This window comes from Puma concolor, chromosome B1, assembly GCF_028749965.1.
Source record: "Puma concolor isolate L17-30 chromosome B1, mPumCon1.1.hap2, whole genome shotgun sequence".
Lineage (NCBI taxonomy): Eukaryota > Metazoa > Chordata > Mammalia > Carnivora > Felidae > Puma > Puma concolor.
In genome coordinates this window covers 102,966,840-102,978,789 of record NC_141670.1, presented here as the reverse complement: position 1 = coordinate 102,978,789, position 11,950 = coordinate 102,966,840, and positions in this window count along the sequence as shown.

Here is an 11,950-nt window from a genome sequence, read left to right as displayed (position 1 = left end):
TCTACTTCTAATCCTAGTTCTTTTGCTATTTTCAGCACATCTGCAGTTACTTTCTTCACTGAAGTCTTGAAACCCTCAAAGTCATCCATGAGAACTGAAAGCAACTTCTTCCAAACTCCTGTTAACGTTGATATTTTGATCTCTTCCCATGAATCACATATGTTCTTAATGGCATCTAGAACGGTGAATCCTTTCTAGAGGGTTTTCCATTTATTTTGCCCAGACCATTAGTTGAATCTTATCTATGGCAGCTATGGTCTTACAAATGGATTTAATAAGACTTGAAAGTCAAAATTATTCTTTAATCCATGGGCTGCAGGACAGATGTTGTGGTAGCAGGTATAAATACATTAAATTTATTGTACATCTCCATCAGAGCTCTTGGGTGACCAGATGCATTGTCAATGAGCACTATTATTTTGAAAGACTCTTCTTCTCTGAGCAGGTCTCAACAGTGAACTTAAAACATGTTGTAAACAGATGTGCTGTCATTCAGTCTTTGTTGTACCATTAATAGAGCACAGGCAGAGTATAGTTAGCATGGTTCTTATGGGTGCTGTGATTTTTAGGAAAGCAAATGAGCATTGCTTTCTTTTTTATTATTTATTTTTTAATTAAATCCAAGTTAGTTAACATATAGTAAGTATAATAATGGTGTCAGGAGAATTTAGTGATTAATCACTTACATATAACACCCAGTGCTCATCCCAACAAGTGCCCTCTTTAATGCCCATCACCCATTTAGCCATGTCCCTACCCACCTCCCCTCCAGCAACCCTCAGTTTGTTCTATGTATTTAAGAGTCTCTTATGGTTTGCTGCCTCATTTGTTTTTATCTTATTTTTCCTTCCCTTCTATGTTCATCTGTTTTGTTTCTTAAATTCCATATATGAGTGAAATAGCATGGTATTTGTCTTTCTCTGATATTTCACTTAGCATAATACCCTCCAGTTCCATCTATGTTGTTGCAAATGGCAAGATTTCATTCTTTTTGATCACCAAGTAATATTCCATTGTGTATATATATATATACCACATCATCTTTATGCATTCATCAGTCAATGGACACTTGGGCTCTTTCCATAATTTGGCTATTGATGACAGTACTGCTATAAACATTGGAGTGCATGTGCCCCTTTGAATCATGAGTTTTGTATCCTTTGGATAGATAACTAGAGTGAAATTGCTGGGTCATAGGGTAGCTTTATTTTTAATTTTTTGAGGAACTGCCACAGTTTTTCAGAAAGACTCGCCAATTTGCGCTCCCACCAACAGTGCAAAAGGGTTCCCCCTTCTCTACATCCTCGCCAACATCTGTTTCCTGACATGCTAATTTTAGCCATTCTGATAGGTGTGAGGTGGGATCTCATTGTGGTTTTGATTTGTATTTTCCTGACGATCAGTGTAATGTTGAGCATCTTTTCATGTATCTGTTAGCCATTTGGATGTCTTCTTTGGAATAATGTCTGTTCATATTTTCTGCCCATTTCTTCACTGGATTATTTGTTTTTTGGGTGTGAGGTTTGATCAGTTCTTTATAGATTTTGGACACTAACCCTTTATCCAATGTCATTTGCAAATATCTTCTCCCATTCCATAGGTTGCCTTTTAGTTTTGTTGATGGTTTCCTTTGCTGTGCAGAAGCTTTTTATCTTATGAGGTCCCAATAGTTGATATTTGCTTTTGTTTCACTTGTCTCCAGAGACATGTCAAGTAAGAAGTTGCTGCAGCCAAGGTCAAAGAGATTGTTGCCTGTTTTCTGCTCTAGGGTTTTACTAGTTTCCTGTCTTACATTTATGTCTTTCATCCAGTTTGAGTTTATTTTTGTGTATGGTGTAAGAAGGTGGTCCAGGTTCATTCTTGTGCATGTCGCCGTCCAGTTTTCCCAACTACATTTGCTGAAATAAGTGTTTTTTTTCTATTGGATATTCTTTCCTGTTTTGTCAAACATTAACTGACCCTACATTTGTGAGTCCATTTCTGGGTTGTCTATTCTGTTCCATTGATCTATGTGTCTGTTTTTGTGCCAGTACCATAATGTCTTGATGATTATAGCTTTGTAATTCAGTTTGAAGTCTGGAATTGTGATGCCTCCAGCTTTGGTTTTCTTTTTCAAAATTACTTTGCCTATTCAGGGTCTTTTCTGGTCCCATACAAATTTTAGAATTCTCTTTGATAAGTTCCTTTCCCTTGGCTTCAATGTCCATTATGAGGAACTTCCACCAGAATAATAACCTACTTTTTCTCCCATCACATGGTTTACTCCTTCCCAGAAGTTACTTAATCTGTGTTTGCTCTGGAGACAAGAAAATAAGCTTAGCCCTTTCTTCTCTTTTCATCTTTTAAAGCCAGCCTGCCTGCATGGAGGATGCAATTCTGATTTCCTCTCTTGTGCATGCTGTAAGGGGCAAGCTGAATTTCTCCAGCTTGCATTGAGAGAATAAGTTTGTGTATTTAGAAAGCATTAGCACCCCATTTGGCCACACAACTGAGCCACATTTTCCAATACAGATTCTTTAAGCAATAAAGTTTTTTTTGGCCTCCATATCTCTGATATCTGTGTCTCTCAATGAATTCCAGCCTTTGGAAAGGAGGAAGATATTTAATGATCTTATGCATCAAACACGAATAGTAATAGTGTTCTGTCTAAATAATTATTCTTTACTATCATGGTTTTCTATTACCAAAATGAAAATTAAACCTACCTTTAAGTGAAAAAAAAGTTGATGCCCATGGGTTTCACTAGTTTTATCACTACCCAGATGCAGCTATACTTATAACAGTGGAATAGCTTACTAAAGATTCAGTGATTCCTTGGTTTGAGAAAGATATAACTGGGGTGCTGCCCTGTAGGAAGTAGCAGATGTTCTAAACTAGTGATCCGTATCTCATACTGTATCTCCCATAAACAGAATACATGGGTCCAGTCACTGAAGGTTGAAAGAGGAAGTATCACCTCTCATTATTATATCTAACAAGCTCCTTCAAAATATATGCTTTCTGTCCAATTCTGCTGTCAAGAGCTCTTAATATCCAAGGGAGGACTGTTTCCACTAGAAACACAGTATTTTTGTTAAATTAGAATCTGAGGCTGCCACCTAGTCACTTGGGCTTACAGGTATGAACTGGTTGAACTAATACAAAGGTGTGGCTATAGTGACTAATTCTAATCACTGGGGAAAATAGAGTTGCTGCTACACAATGGAGGCAAAGAGGAATGGAAATGGCTCCCAGGTGAAAAGTCTCTTAGTGCCCCTAAATTAGTTGCAGAGTAAAGCAACTTTACATATTTCCATTAGTGCTCAGATCTCTCAGAAACAAAAATCAGATTATGTTGGAAGGTATTCACAATGGGTCTCCCACATTTCTGTGTGCCTTGCAAACACATCTAACTGCTCTTTAAGGACTATATTTTCAAGGATATTTGTATAACAAAGAACCTTGGAAAACAGAGATAGTATTTACTCTCAGTGCAAGGGTAGATTTGCTTATAGCCCTTGAAGATATAGTGACTCCTCTGCCCATTATAAAAAGTTAGATTTTCCTTAGCTCTAAGTTCTACTCTAACACACCCCTGCTGTGTGTGCAGCATTAATCTAGACCCATACATGCTACCTCTATGTGATCTGGAGACAAGTAGAACTATATAGACATGCAAATGTCTACACTGTGAATAATAAAGTTCTTAGTATCTGACCCAGGAGTCTCATGTCTTCTGTCAGCATCCATGAAACTGGGGCGGGCTAACTTTAAAACTTTTAAGTAGAGTAAAATCTCAAACCCTTCACAGTTCTTGACATATTATTCCATTGAAAAAGGAGCCTTAATCATCTGAGAGACTGAATGAAGGCAATAAACATGGAATGGTGGTACAAGAGATAAATGACAAAGTCTAACAACCTTATGACCAGTTGCAGAAATGAGGGTTCTTCCATATACTTTTCTCATGTTCTAAACTAGTGATCCGTATCTCATACAATTTCATGGAAATTGTATGTGTTAAATTCTGTAGCAAACATTTAAAAGTTATCTTTAAAACTTTAGTACTTAATTCATATGTGAAGTAAAATAATAATACCAAGCATTTACTGGGGAGGAGGTACTATGCTATTTATGACTTAAAAGATTCCTCCCAATGAAGTAGATGATAATATGTCTATTTTGCAAATGAAGAAATTGAGACTCAGGGTCCAGGTAATCTGACCAAGTTAATTTTAATTTTCTTCAAGGCTTTAGCAGTAGTCTTCTCAGTGAGGTATTCTTTAAATACCCTATCTGAAATTTTAATCCTTTTCTCTATAAATATGATACATCTTCCTTCTCTGTTTTATCATCCTATTTTTTCTTTTAACTTTTTAAACTATAGTTAATATAGAGTGTAATATTAGTTTCAGGTGTAGTGATTCAACACTTCCATACGTCATCCAATCCTCATTACAAGTGCACTCCTTAATCCCCATCACCTATTTAAACCATAACCTCACCAACCTCACCTCTGGTAGCCTTCAGTTTCTTCTCTATAGTTACGAGTATGTTTCTTGGTTTGCCTTTTTTTCCCCCTTATTCATTTGTTTCTTAAATTACACATATGGATGAAATCATATGGTATTTGTCTTTCTCTGAATGGCTCATTTCACTTAGCATACTACTACTCTCCAGCTCCATCCATGTCATTGAAAATGGAAAGATTTCATTCTTTTTCATGGCTGAATAATATTCCATCATATGTGCATACCACATTTATCCATTCATTAGTCGATGGATACTTGAGCTGTTTCCATAATTTGGCTATTGTTGATAGTGCTGGTATAAAAATCAGGATGCATGCATCCCTTTGAAGTAATATTTTTGTATTGTCTACACAAACACCTAATAGGGCAATTGCTGGGTCATAGGGTAGTTTTATTTTTAACTTTTTGAGGAAACTCCATACTGCTTTCTAGAGTGGCTGCACCAGTTTGCATTCCTACCAGCAGTGCAAGAGTGTTCCCCTCTCTCCACTTCCTCGCCAACACTAGTTGTTTCTTGGGTTGTTGATTTTAGCCATTATGATAGGTATGAGGTGATAGCTCACTGTAGTTTTGATTTGTATTTCCCTGAGGATTAGTGATGTCGAACATCTCTTCATATGTCTGTTGGTCTTCTATATGTCTTCTTTGGAAAATGTCTATTCATGTCTTCTGCCCATATTTTAATTGGACCATTGTGTCTTGGGTGTCAAGTTGTAGAAGTTCTTTATAGATTTTGGATACTAACCCTTTGTGAGACATGTTATTTGCAAATATCTTCTCCCATTCTGTAGGTTGCCTTTTAGTTTTGTTGATGGTTTCCTTTACTGTGCACAAGATTTTTATCTTGATGAGGTCCCAACAGTTCATTTTTGCTTTTGTTTCCCTTGCCTCCAGTGATGTGTCTAGTGAGAAGTTGCTACAGCTGATGTCAGTTTACTGCCTGTGTTCTTCTCTAGAATTTTTTGTAGTCAGGTCTCACATTCAGGTCTTTAATACATTTTGAACTTATTTTTCTGTATGGTGTAAGAAAGTAGTCCAGTTTCATTCTTTTGCCTATTGCCTTCCAGTTTTCCCAACACTGTTTGTTGAAGAGACCAACTTTTTTCCATTGTATATTCTTTCCTGTTTTGTTGAAGTTTAATTGACCATATAGTTGTGGGTTGATTTCTGGGTTTTCTATTCTGTTCTATTGATCTGTGTGTTTATTTTTGTGCCAGTACCGTACTGTTTTGATCATTACAGCTGTGTAATATAACTTGACAGCCAGAATTGTGATGCCTCCAGCTTTTCTTTTTCAAGGTTGCTTTGACAATTTGGGGTCTTTTTTGGTTCCATATAAATTTTAGTTTTTTTCTAGCTCTGTGAAATATGCTGGTAGTAGTTTGATAGGGATTGCATTAAATGTGTAGACTGCTTTGGGTAGTACAGACATTTTAACAATTTTTATACTTTCAATCCATGAGCATGGAATGCTTCTCCATTTTTTTGTGTCATCTTTAGTTTCTTTAATTAGCATTTTATAGTTTTCAGAGTACAGGTCTTTCAACTCTTTGGTTAGACTTATTCCTAGGTATCATTGTTTTTGGTGCAATTGTAAATGTGACTGATTCCTTAAATTCTCTTTCTGCTGCTTCATTATTGGTGTAGAGAAATGCAACAGATTTTTGTACATTGATTTTGTATCCTGCAACTGTACTGAATTTGTGTATCAGTTCTAGCAGTTTTGGGGTGGAGACTTTCAGGTTTCTATATACAGTATCATGTCATCCTCAAATAGTGAACGTTTGACTTCTTCCTTGCTGATTTGGATGTTTTTTATTTCTTTCTGTTGTATGAATGCTGTGGCTAGGATTTCTAGTATTATGTTAATAACAGTGGTGAGAGCAGACATCCCTGTCTTGTTCCTGACCATAGAGGCAAAGCTCATTTCCCCATTTAGGATGATTCTTAGCTATGGGTTTTTCATAGATGGCCTTTATCATGTTGAGGTATTCCCACAACCAACTTTGTTGAAGGTTTTTATCATGAATGGACTTGACAGAGCAAAATATCCAGACAATGATTTTTTTTGGATTTGACACCAGAAGCAAAGGTAACAAAAGCAAAAACAACCTGCATATAACTAGAGTGTATTATGCTAAGCAAAATAAGTCAGTCAGAGAAAGATAAGTATCATATGACTTCACTGATATGTGGAATTTAAGAAACAAAACAGATGAATGTAGGGGAAGAGAAGGAAAAATAAGACAAAAACAGAGAGGGAGGCAAACCATAAGAGACTCTTAAATATAGAGAACAAACTGAGAGTTGCTGTAAGGGAGGTAGGTGGGGGGATGGGCTAAATGGGTGATGGACATTAAGGAGGGCACTTGTTGGATGAGCACTGGGTGCTATATGTAAGTGATGAATCATTAAATTCTACTCCTAAAACCATTATTATACTATATGTTAACTAATGTTGATTTAAATACAATTTTTAAAAAATTTTAATTAAAATTGAAAATAAAAAAATAAGCAAGTGGGACATCAAACTAAAAAGGTTCCACAAAGCCAAGGAAACTATGAACAAAATGAAAAGGCAACCTATAGAATGGAGGAAATACTTGCAAATCATATATCAGCCAAGGGTTAGCTAATATAAAAATATATATATAGAATACAACTCAATAACAAAACAAAACAAAACATCAATCTGATTAAAAAATGGGCAGAGGATCTGAATAGAAGTTTTTCCATAGAAGATGAATGGTTGGACAAGAGATATGTGAAAAGGTGCTCAACATTACTAATCATCAGGGAAATGCAAATCAAAAGCACAGTGAGATATCACTTTATAGGTGACAGAATGGCTATTAGTAAAAAGACAAATAGCAAGTATAAGAATATGGAGGAAAGGGAACACCTGTGCACTACTGATGGGAATGTAAATTTGTGCAGCCACTATTAAACAGTATGGAGGTTCCTCAAAAAATTAAAAATAGAATCAACATATGATCCAGCATTGCACTTCTGAGTTGTTGGGGAAGTCATCAAGAAGACATGATGGCTTCTTGACCCATGAGCTAGACCTGGGCAATCAGAGGTTCTTCATTCCCTCTCTTGTCCTGGAGTATGAATTCCACTTGCCTTCCCCACTCCCAGAACCTGCCCCAAAGATACAGCCTTGAGACAGTGAGGTGGGGCTGAGATCATCTGGATAGTGTATGTGACTAAACCCAATTAGTGTCTCTATAAAACTTGTAGGTGAAGAGATCCATTCATCTTGTCATCACCTAAGATAAGCCTTATATGTAAGTTCCCTTTGCTTATTAAAATTGCCATCTACCAACCTAGAATGACTTGACTCTTTGCTCTCTCCCTGCCCTTCATGTATGGGGACCAGTTTGACTGGTTAGCCAGCCAGAAGACTGAAATGGGCTTTCGGAATGAGGCATCCATGGAGGAAATCCTGAGTTGGCTATCCTCTTCTATGAGGGGAGGGATGGACCATATGTCAGATATCTGTGGACTGTCATGTGAATATAGGAATAGCCCAAAAATGTTGGCTGTTTTAATGGGCTTGTGTGAGGAACTGCACATATTGCACTCTGGCAAAAAAAAGGAAATAAATGGCTACCACAATGCACTGGTCTCTACTGTGGGTAGTTATTGATGCCCAACTAGAGGCTGAATCTTGAATTTGAAAGTTACAAGAGCTGAGCTTATTGAAGAACATGTGAGTACCCACTACTCTGCCAGTTTTGGGGCTGGCAGACAAGGTAGGAGAACAGGATAATAAATGAGAGACCTTAGTGTCTTGTTTGCAAAGCTAGAAGAGCACAAGAGGCCTCAGCTTAAGATCCAGGTACTTGTGACAAAGCCTGATTAGCACACTAGGAGCTGGAATCTCTGGGAAAGTGATCAGCATGAAGAGGAATTTGTGGTGACTGACAGTGAAACAGACGAAATACACTATGTTGTCCAACCCATAATACAGAGTAAAATTTTAAACAGTTAATTACCCCAAGGGGTGCCTGGGTGGTTCTGTCGGTTAAGGGTCCAACTTTGGCTCAGGTCATGATCTCACGGTTTGTAAGTTCAAGCCCCGTGCCAGGCTCTGTGCTGATAGCTCAGAGCCTCAGAGCCTCAGAGCCTGGACTCTGCTTTAGATTCTGTGTCTCCCTCTCTCTCTGCCCCTCCCCTGCTCATGTTCTGTCTCTCTCTCTCTCTCTTAAAAATAAACATTAAAAAAAATTTTTTAAATACTTATTACCCCAAAATTTCTAGAAAACTTGCATTATTTCACATCCTTCATAAATTTTATCAAATTGTTGAAATGTAAACACCGCAGATTAACTGAAACATTGCCCACAGAAACTGAAGGAAAAAAAGTAGGGTATGGGAGGGGCTGCTTTTTAAAACAGACTGCTGTAGAAGTTCCCTTGCCCAAAAATCTAGTCCACAGCCTCCATAAGATCACAAATACCAAAAAAAACCCCAAAACTTTAGCCATGTGAGAGGGTACCTGATTCATGACTAGAGTTACAGATGAAAGCTATGGGGTTTCTGCTTGTGTCTGTATCTTTATATATATATATGAATACAAACTCATTATATATATATATATATATATATATATATATATATATATATATATGAATTTGTGTACATTAAAAAATCTATGCATTCAATGCAATCCCTATCCAAATAACATCATAACATCAGTATTTGGGGTGCCTGGGTGGCTCAGTTGGTTAGGAGACTGACTTTGGCTCAGGTCATGATCTCATGGTTCGTGAGTTCAAGCCCCGCATCACGCTCTGTGCTGACAGCCTGCTTCGGATTCTGTGTCTCCCTCTCTCTCTGCCCCTCCTCTGCTCACACACTCTCTCTCTCTGAAAAATAAACAAACATTAAAAAAATTTGTTTAAAGAAAATAACATCAGCATTCTTCACAGAGCTAGAACAAACGATCCTAAAATTTGTATGGAACCACAAAGACCCTAAATAGCCAAAGTAATGTTGAAAAAGAAAAGCAAAGCTGGAAGCATCACAATTCTGGACTTTAAGCTGTAGTAGGATAAAATGAAAATTTTAATATCAAAAGTGCATTGGTGCAAAGTTAGATTTTGGTTTTCTCTCTGTTAAAAGAACAAAATTTTCTTAGGTTATTGCCTGCTCTTAGTAAGAAATTGTAAACAAAAGTTTTTCTTTACCTTTAATGTAATCTGCCTAGAAAGAAAAGATTGTTTTGTCTTTATCAGGTCTTTAATTGCTTAAGAAAGCTGAGTCTTCTCTATTAAAAGAGCTAAGTTTTTTACAACTATTTAACATTGTATACATCAAATCTCATAAGAATCATTACCAAATAAGTGATGCTAAACTTATTGCATATTTGCATGAAATTCCTAAAAATCTGGTATGTCCTGGTACAATGTTACCACTCATAATTTTAAAATGTATGTCACAGAAAATTCCCTTGTCAACAGCATCATACTGAGCTTTTGCCTGGTCTTTAACCATGGCCATTTTTAAGTCTTCTGTCATTTACAGATAGTTACTGTTACTTAGTTGCTTTGTTAAAAGTGTTCTTGCAAAAGTGCTCCATCTTCAAGGAGATTCATGGGAGACTTTGACAAGTTTCTGATAACTAAGATCAATTTGCCTTTATCTGAGAAGGACAATAAGGAGCCCTTTGAGTGCTTCCCCAGTGTTACCTGCATAACCCAACAATATGTCATTCAATGGTAGCCCAGACCCATCCCTGTTCGCCTCCCCCATATCAGTAAAATAAGCCCGTCACATTGATGATATAATGTTAACATGAATGTTTGCCTCTGCTGCAGGATACTCTGCAGGCTTTGCTGAAACATCTACAGAGGAGAGAATGGGCAGTGGACCCACAAAAATTCAAGGACCAGACACTGCTGTAAGTTTTGGGAAATCATTTGGTCGGGTAAGATGCACACTGTCCCAAAAGCTACGATTCATAAGGTGCCAGTGTATCCAACCCCAAAGAATATGAAAGAGATACAGCCTTTATAGGGATTTTGGAGGACTTTTAATCCTTACCTAGCACATTGTCCCCATCCTTTATAACAGCTGGTTAAAAAAGTTGTGTGGGGCATGTATGGGAGTAGAGATCAGAGCAAAGTTCCCTTTGAACTCTGGGCATCTCCCCAGCAGGGCTACCATCCGAGTTAGATGTGTCTGAGACTTCTCAAGTTATGGGTCAGGCACTGTAGCAAAGACAAAGAAGAGAGTACCCTTAGGATTTTAGTCCCAGCTCTAAAAGGGGGCAAAACCCCCATACACCCCCATAGAGCAACTGTTCCTAGCAGTGTTCATAGCACTCCTCCAAGGACAGCCTCTCCCACAGCAGCCAATGCATCAACCAATGGGCTAAACTCAGAGTGGTTTGACTGGTGATTATTCATGAGCCCTTGCCATTAACCCTCTGGATACAGTTGGGCCACTTTAAAGAGATTAACCCTATGGCTTGGACAATGGAACACCGAGAGGTGGATAAATCATGAGTGTGCCCTTTTGGGTTCAGGATGTGTGTGTGTGGGGGGGGGGGGGGTGGGGAGGGGAGACACCTGGGTTCATTTGCAACAGCGTGAGGCAGTCCTCACTGCTTTCCATGTCCCAGCTCATAAGGTACTGACAACCCCCTGACAATCAAGATGCAGATGCCCTGGTTCAGATATGAGCCCTAGCAACTGATCGTTCAGTAGACATAGCAGATTGGGTACACAGAAAGTGTGACTATCACAGTGCCCAGGTGGGAGGACATATTCCAAGGATCCCTGATTCCATGGATACTGCCTTGAAATACAGTAAATTGGTTAACACAGTAACAGCATGTCCTGTGTGTTGTAAACAATGCCTAAGGCAACTGCCAAAGGAGTCTGGGGCCATCCACCAGAGTCCCCCACCAACAAGGGACTGGCAGACTGATTATATTGGCTCCCTCACTCTGAGTGAGGGTTCTAAACATGCCTCGGTTTATGTGGACACTGCATTTGACCTAACACAAGCTTTCCCCTATCACTATGCAAACCAGTTTACCACCATTAGGGGATTAAGAAAGTTAAATACCATGTATAGATACCCTCATCAACTAGATATTCATCTGGGGGTCATATGTCAAAAGTCATGATTTGCAAGACTGGGCAAAAGAACATGACATTGAACACAGGTTCCATCTCCCCTATAATCCACATGCAGCAGGATTGGTAGAAAGAAAAAATGTAATATTAAAATAGCAGATAAAATTCCTACCAGGTAAACCCACCTTCGCCAAGTAGATTAAAGTACTGCCTCCAGACTTTATTACCTTTGAATGATTAACTAGTAGGGCCTATTGTTCCATGTGCAGGACTAGGTACCTCTGCCAAGGCACCCAATATCATAAAGGTATGGAAGTCTCAGGAAACAGCCATTGCCCTCATCTCTCA